Source organism: Maylandia zebra, linkage group LG19, assembly GCF_041146795.1.
Source record: "Maylandia zebra isolate NMK-2024a linkage group LG19, Mzebra_GT3a, whole genome shotgun sequence".
In the NCBI taxonomy this organism is placed as follows: domain Eukaryota; kingdom Metazoa; phylum Chordata; class Actinopteri; order Cichliformes; family Cichlidae; genus Maylandia; species Maylandia zebra.
The window spans coordinates 22,005,081-22,013,580 of record NC_135185.1 but is presented as its reverse complement, the minus strand read 5'-3'; the positions used below and the strand labels follow the sequence as shown (position 1 = coordinate 22,013,580).

At 39.8% G+C, this 8,500-nt stretch overlaps 1 pseudogene; it reads left to right on the top strand.

Moving 5' to 3' along the window:
* Positions 1 to 6,464: 6,464 nt before the first annotated feature.
* On the top strand, positions 6,465 to 7,854 carry LOC112431186 (Ig lambda chain C region pseudogene; annotated as a pseudogene).
* Positions 7,855 to 8,500: the final 646 nt, after the last annotated feature.

Below are 8,500 nucleotides of genomic sequence, written 5' to 3'. Positions count from 1 at the left end.
ATTGACTCGCAGGGGTTAGAAGCTCATAGGTCACGATGCAGGGTCTCACACTATACGGCCCGATGCTCTGATGCGACCTGAGTGCTCACACTGTGCGTCCATAAAAATGAAGGTTATAACATAAATTCTGTCGCTCGCTCTCCCTCTCCGTCTTTCACTCACACAGACACACCACCACCATCAACTTTGCTAAATTGCTAATGAAAAACATTGGTCAGGCAGCTGTGATTGAGCAGCAGTGTCGATCCAACTATTTTCACGGTTGTTGTGGTCGTGATAATTTTGTGAGGCCACATCGAAAGGGCTCGGATGGTTCTACAGGTTGTGCCTCCCTCGCTTGTGTCCAGATCACACGCTGCACTGCCGTGCTACGCCGTCTTTTTCGCTGACATTTGTGTTTGCGCGTGCGCAGTGTGGCAAACTGCGGTGACACCCTCACGACCAAGCGATTGATGATCGGGAGCTGGTCGTGAGGTGTCAATCGCTTCTCGTTACCCCACGTATACTACACGATGCACGACGCACAATGAAGGCCAAAATCGGGCCGATCGCCAAAACGATCGCACGACTCAAAAATCGGCTCAAAATGGGCCAAAAATCGCACAGTGTGAGCCCAGCATTAGTCAGAGGTCCCTTTACTACAGTTCGGAGTCGCGGACCTTCAGTAATAGTAATAAATCACACAGCAATAGTACATTCACGTTGTTGTAAAAAGCATGATAATATTGTAGCGGGTCAGGGCTGTTCGGGGTTCTGCTTGTACAGTTATGTTTTGTGTATGTTGCCATGGTGACGGGTGACGCCCTCTCGCTGCGACGGTGTGTCCTTCCGGGGTCAGAGGGCGCCCTATGTGTGTTGTGGTTGCCACGCTGAGCAGTTAGCTAGTGGCAGTGTGTTCTTCTGCAAATGTTATAAACGGCTGTGCTCCCTGGCTAGCTCACGGGAAGCAAGACCAAACGATACCTCCGTTTCCTCCTTGTCTGAACTCGCCACAATATATTAAGTAATCCAAAGTATTCAGAATACGGTACTGTCATTGAGTAACGTAACGGAATAGGTTACAGAATACATTTTGGGGCATGTATTCTGTATTCTGTAATGGAATACATTTTAAAAGTAACCTTCCCAACACTGCCTCTCACACACTAACACAGACTCTTTATACAGATACAGAGCTTTACATGTATAAATAAGGCAGAGAAAAATGCATAAAACACAAGCTATCAACAGACTGTTGGTGGACACCATGTCACTCTATTTTGTTTTTATCTTGTTTCTTTTTGGTGTAGCCTCATTAAACAAAATGTTTATAAAAATGACCACTTTTATTATGAATTATTATGAAATTAATAATTCATTATTAATTATTTATTATGAACACACCTGCAACCCTCAAGTGGAGGTGGCAGAGAGGAGGCACTTGGAGTTTCGGTCGAGAAAGTGTCCGTGTGACTGAGTCCTGTCCCATCGCTGCTTCAAGGTCTGTCGGTCCAGCTTGTTGAGGGCCTGAGAGCAAAGATGGATATCCTGGACCAATTCTGACAAACTGTCCAGATCTTGACTCTCCCAAGGGCCAGAGACCTGACAACCTGCAGGTTAAGCAACAAAGAAACATTTTATTTCATATCCATAATGTCCATTTCCCCCCCTATAAATATTTGACATCCAAATGTAGCCAATTAGCTAGCATCCAGCAATGTTTTCTGCCCTATAAAATGGAAAATTAATTCACAACTAATCTTTTTTTTTTTTATCTTTAAACCACACTTCTATATTGTAATGTCTGTGTGTGTACTCACCATGTAACACCTCTGTGCATACATACTAAATGTTCAAACTTAGAAATGTGTCAAAAGGAAACAGACTGATAGCAAGAAACAAACTGTTGCCAAGTACAACTTTGCACAGGTGATAAAAACATCAAAGAAATCCAAATTGTGAATTAGTGTGAAACTCCATGTCCATGGAGTATCTCCAAGTTCACACATATGCATACCTTCGAGGTTTAGAAGTGTCAGTGGTCGACGGGCCTCTCTGACAGACGCCAGGATGTTGTGAAGTCCCGCTGATGTAACAGACAGATTTCCTGACAGATTCAGACTCACCAGTGTGGGACACGACGAGAGGCACCTGTGAAATTATAATAAAAAGTCCAACAGGCCAGTAAAGAGTGACAATTTAAACAAAGGCAAAGCCCTAATAACTTGAGTAATAACTGAGCCGTAGAAATGACGCCCTCACACACAAACCTCGCCAAGGTAGCTACGCTGCTGTCTGTCAGCCCATTTGCAGCAGGCTGAGGTGGGTCAGAGAGCACTCGTCCTGCAAAAAAACAAAAGTCTTAACCTGATTGCATAGTTATATCTTTCGACAATAAATGACATTGCATGATTTTTGCATGCACACCTGTGACAGGACTTTGGCGAAGTGTTCCAGTGCCGGGTAATCAGCAGGCCCTCTGTATACGGCTGACAGGTCCACGTGTGTGAGGCAGTGGAGGGGCAGAGTCTTTAACACCAGCTCAAAGCCAGTGGAGCCCAGGGGATTGTGGGACAGGCACACTGCTTTCAAATGGCCTGTGCCTGAACGTTCAGAAGATGTAAAGTTAGTTGCAGTTTTGCTTATGGGTGGGAGTTCAGTGAAGCCTAAGGCTTCAGTCAGCTGCTTGTTAGAGAGCGTTGGGTCTAAGCTCAAACCCCACTGTTTCCAGGACTTATTCTTATGTCTGTGGTTGCTCTTCTCCCCTCCAGTGGGTGTGTTGAGGCCCACCCTCACAGTCCTCCCTTCATCCAAAGAGGAAGACAAACAGAGCATCCCCAGGGGTTTCAATAAGCTTGGGGATAGACGGTCGCTACAGCTGGAGCAGCACCCTGAGCCTCTCTGCAGACCAGTGGAGAAAGCGGGCTCAGTGAGCTGTGAGGCCAGTCTGAGTGGACAGAGCCCCGTCACTCAAACCCTGGACCCTGACCACTGCTAAGAGTAGAGCTTCAGCAACACTTCCTGTCTGCATGATGTGTTTGATGAAGCTACAGGTTTTGTTTGTTCATATTTTTCTGCAAACATTTGACTCTCTATTGTTATGCATGCAGATTTCATTTGCTTGTTCATGTTGTGCTTTGAAATCATGCTATAAAAAACAAGTCTGCATCACAAAATAAAATCCCAGTTCATGAAAAATCACTAATGTTTTAACCTTTTATTCTATATCTATGATCATTTATAACTTTTATAAAAAATGCCATTTATGAAGGTAACTAAATACATAAACATCAGTTTCTGTCATTACACTAAAAAAAAGACGTGCTCATGAACTTTTGCTCATATTTAATGATAAATATAAAGGTTGAATCATTATAAACGTAGTTGTATACTTCTTTAGTTTTAGTTTTATTCAGTGCGTTTGTGGTTGATGATTCTTGTGTTAGTGGATTAGTTATTCTCATCACAGTCCAGCACACTGCACCTGCAGCCTTTAACCAGACTGAAGGAGGTTCTTGTACTGCTATAAATCACTGTTTAAACATCCGACTACAACGACAGCCCAAATAGCAACAATCTCCAACATCTTCAGACTGAAACCCACTGATGGTTAAAGTGTACTGAGAACCAGATCTACTGCCACTGAATCGAGACGGAGTTCCTGAAGAGAGACTTGATGCTCCGTATATAAGAAGTTTGGGACTCTCTCCAGTTTTCTGAAGGTACCAACTGAGATCAGCACCAATGTTTGAACTCCCTGTAGCACTGATGGTCACAGTCCCACCAAGACTGACAGACTTGACTTCATCAGTCTGAGTCAGAAAATTATTGGCAAATGACTCTGAAACGAAGAATAAAATGACAAGTTTGTTTTTTAGACACAAACATAAAAAGAACAAAGAAAATTTCATCAAATATAAAACAGTCTGTGTCTTAAATGTAAGAATCTCTCACCCTGACTCAGAAAGCCTAACAAAAGAACCACCAACATTGGAAACACCATCCTGACTCAGTTTTCAATGAAAGTGTATGAGAGCATGTGTGACAGCAGAACTTAAACTGTGAGGAGAAGTGATGCATGAAAGTGTGCAAAACCCATTTTAGGAGGTCAGCTGAGGAGAGGATCATTCAACCTTTTCATTCTACATGTATTTCAAAAAAGAAACTTATACATAGTGTTTTAAAGCTTTTAAATTGTAAACTTATCTAATATTAGTTTGTTGTTTGAATAATTTAGTCCTGCACAGCTCCTGTAAAACCCTGTGATGAAGGGTTTACTCCACAGAAACCAGGTATTTGATATTTTTAAACCATGTACAGGTGAATTGGATCTTTCCAAAAATAAAATAAATTATTTTGTTTTGTTTTGTTTGGGTTTTTTTGTTTGTTTTAGTTTAATTGTTTTTCTGTTTGTTTTTTGTTGCTTAGATTGTTTGTTGGTTGCTCTTTTACCCATGAGCATACTGTTAGGTTAGTCTTCTAACTCCAGTGATGCGGTGAGTTCCCTTCCAATTACGTCCAAAAAGCTCATTTTAGTCAATTTGTTATATTATGTCCACCAGAGTGTGTTGCAGTTACTTTGATGACAAAACATTCAGTGTGACAGGGATAAAACAATATTACTATTGTGCATACCAGTCTTGTTAAAAATTGAAAAATTTCACATAACTGGATGCACGATACATATTCAAATTATAGCATGGGTCAGTGAGAACACCTGCACCTGTGAAGTCTGGGTGGTGCTTGATTTAATGAGTTATCATTACCATGGTATTAAATTACAGATTATTACACAGAAAACATCACATGTGTTTCCTGGTAGTCATTGCTCTTCTGTAAGTTTGTTATAAAACAGTATTAACGTTGTTATTAATGTGTTAATAAATACAAACAAGCAGTTTTGCATTTTGCAGCTCTGCTTTTTTCTTATTTCTGTTTATTTCCTGCTGCAACTACCAGGAAATGTTTTCAAATAGGTTATTAATATGATATTATATAGAAACAGGCAGCTTTGTATTTTGCATGCTTATTACACAGAAACTACCACAGGTAATTGAGTGGTAATAGCTTAGAAATTAACATATTATTATTTTCTTTTTCTGCCTTATTATCCCACTACTAACGCCATTTATTAATAAAAGTGCCCTCGCAAAGTTCTCTATTATATTATATTTATAGTCTCTGCATTGTTGGAAATCAGTCATATGGCTCTCTACTTACATTTTGTTCAGGTCAGCTGACCACAGCTACACACACATACACACAAGCAAAGGCAATTTACTGGAGCTCACAACACAAATTATGATGTGAATTATTTCTAAGTAATTATTTTCCCCACACTGCACCTCAACACCCACTCTTAGGGCTCCCCCTCCTTCAAAATTTCACTTTAATCTCTGGTTGACTCATGTTTGTCAGCATAGCACAAACGTTTTGCAATAACCACAAATTCGCTTTATGATATCTTAGGTTTTGTTTGTCGGGGGGGAGGGCGGGGGTGTTCTTAGTTAATGACAAGCACAATGGGTTAAATTTATTATTTACAATTAAAACTACCTACTAGATGATTTCAGTTGATTTCTCCTGAATTTGAATTTCTCCTGGTAGAGTGTCAATAGCTTGAAAATGGTGAGGAATTGTATGAAAATGATGTGACATAACACAGTAGTAAAAAACTTGAAACTGGCAGTTGGTTTTTGTTGTTTTTAAATGTCATGATGAACAAACTTGCTATGAATACAAAGGTAAAGAAAATATATTTCATTTGTTCATATGAACGACTACTCTTGCTGTGACTACAGTCAGGAAACCTAACTAAAATTAGTTGTTATGTTTTTATTATAAACGTAATTGTTTATTTATTTAAATCCTTATGTTAAAATGCCCTTGAATGTGTTTATTGCTCAGTGAAGTTACTGTGAAGCCTGTGTTCAGTGGTCTGTGTCAGAGTCTCTTCCTCTGCAGTCAGTTCCTGCTGTAACAGCTCAGTGTCTCTGCAGTCTGACTGAGGGAGGTTTTTGTACGACTACAAATCACTGTGTGAACACCCAAACACTGTTTATGTTATGTTGACTCTGACAGTAGTAAACTGCTGCATCGTCAGCCTGAACTCCACTGATGGTCATAGAGAAGTCAGAGCTGCTTCCACTGCCACTAAATCGAGTTGGTGTTCCTGACTGAAGTGTTTTCACAAATTTTATTATGAGCTTTGGAGTCTGTCCAGATTTCTGTTGATACCAGAACATGGCGTCACCATCAGACCATCTCTGAACAGCTTGGCTGGTCCTACAGGTCAGAGTCACAGTGGATTCAGGAGCAGATGTCAGTACTGTAGGTTGAGTCACAGTCACCTGACCGCTGCATCCTGCAGACAAAAACAAATCATTCATTTATCAGCAGAAATCAATGAGAGAAAAAGCAGCACATCATGTTTGAAATGTTGCTGAGTGAATGAACCTGTAAAACAGCAGCAGGTCAGCGTCCAGATGAGGATGGTGATGAGAGTCATGGTGGTTGTGCTTTCTGCTGTGTTGACTGACAGATGTGAGTCCTGCAGTGTTGAAGTCACAGGACTATAAACCTTCTCAGTTCTCTGGAGGATCAGCTGATGATGCAAAGCCTCCTCTCTATGGAAATCATTTCTCTGCTCTCAACACACTGAAGGAAACTTTGGGGCACAAAAGCAAAAGAAAATAGTTTTGAACTAATACCTTTAAAGATTTTATGGAATAGAGAAAAATATATTGGAAGCATATTTACATATTTTTAACACCTGGATTAAAATGGCACTCTGGTTTGTATGTTTACTTTTTGATTTTAGTATCAACAAATACAATATACCTGTAAAGCCATCTTTATTATATTCTCATAGTTTCAGAATTCATGATTTCTTGAAACGTTTCTCTTTGCTGTTTTAAACAGTTTTGTGTATGTGTGAGGTGAAAATTAAGTTTTGTCTTTCAATTCTTAATCCTAAAAATATGATTATGATAATCATGATTTAAAATTATTAAACACTTTAAGTCGCTTTAGTGTAATCATCTTCTGCATTTAATGAGGTGTGCTGTGATGTTTTACATGAAAAAAGGTTCATTTTCAGTGGTTAGATGCTTGATCAGAGTGCAGGAGGTTTTTGTACGGCCACTTAATGAGTTTGTATCACTGTGGTGGACTTTTGGTGGTGTTTGTTGATCTATTTCTTTATTGTTTGTATTTTGAAAATAACTTTTTTGAAATATTAATTTAATTGGATTTCCCCAAAAGTAAAAAAGGGTCAGTAAACACAGACCAGCTTTGAGTTCATGGATGATTGATTGTACTTGAAGTTTAAAAGGAAGTGAAAGAAGCAGATGACAAAGTTTCAACTGTACATGAGTGTTTCAACTCTGTGAGTGTAACATTGAAAATTATCACATAGATGAGATATTTACTGTAAAACATTAAAGAAATAATAATATTCATCAATCAACAATGATTAAAGACCATGTAGGTATTCCTTTCCTGCTTTCATTCTTATGTCTTTGGTTGCTCTTCTCCCCACTCTCTCCTCCAGTGGGTGTGTTGAGGCCCACCCTCACTGTCCTCCCTCCATCCAAAGAGGAAGACAAACAGAGTAGTGCCACTCTGGTGTGTCTGGCCACCGGGGGCTTCCCCTCAATCTGGAAGCTGGGCTGGAAGGTGGGGAGCACCAGCACATCCTCAGGGGTGTCAAGCAGCCTGGAGGTCTTGTGGACAGATGGTCGCTACAGCTGGAGCAGCACCCTGAGCCTCTCTGCAGACCAGTGGAGGAAGGCGGGCTCAGTGAGCTGTGAGGCCAGTCTGAGTGGACAGTGCCCCATCACTCAAACCCTGGACCCTGACCACTGCTCAGAGTAGAGCTTCAACAACACTTCCTGTCTCCAAATAACACTGTGTTTCCTCTGTTGCAATATTTCTGGAAAAAAAATCATTCTCTATTGATGCGCATGCAAATTTCACCAACCAATCTTATCCATATTCTGCTTTAAAAATATGCTGTTAAAAAAACAAGTCATAACAAAATAAAAGCTTTTGAAAAATCAATTTTCTGTAATCATTATGCCAATAGTTTATTACACAAAAATGCTTATTAAACCATCATATTTCTATCTGAAATATGGACAGTTTTGAAGTCCAGTAAGTATTACATAACATTTTATAGTTTTTTTAATTTTATTTTTTTTTTGCCTTATTTACTTATGAACATTTAATTGAAAAATCTTTATAATCCCAGCAATGTAGTTCTTCAGTTTTGTTTAGATTCATTGTGTTTGTGTTTGATGGACCAGTTTCTTTCATTGCAGTCTGTCACTCTGCACCTGCAGCCTTCAGCCAGACTGAAAGAGGTTTTTGTACAGTTCTAAGTCACTGTGTGAACACTCCACCACCATGGTAGCCCAAACAAAAACCACTGATGGTTAAAGTGTACTGAGAACCAGATCTGCTGCCACTTGAACGAGTCAGAGATCCTGAGAAGAAAGTTAATGATGAGTCTCTCCAATTT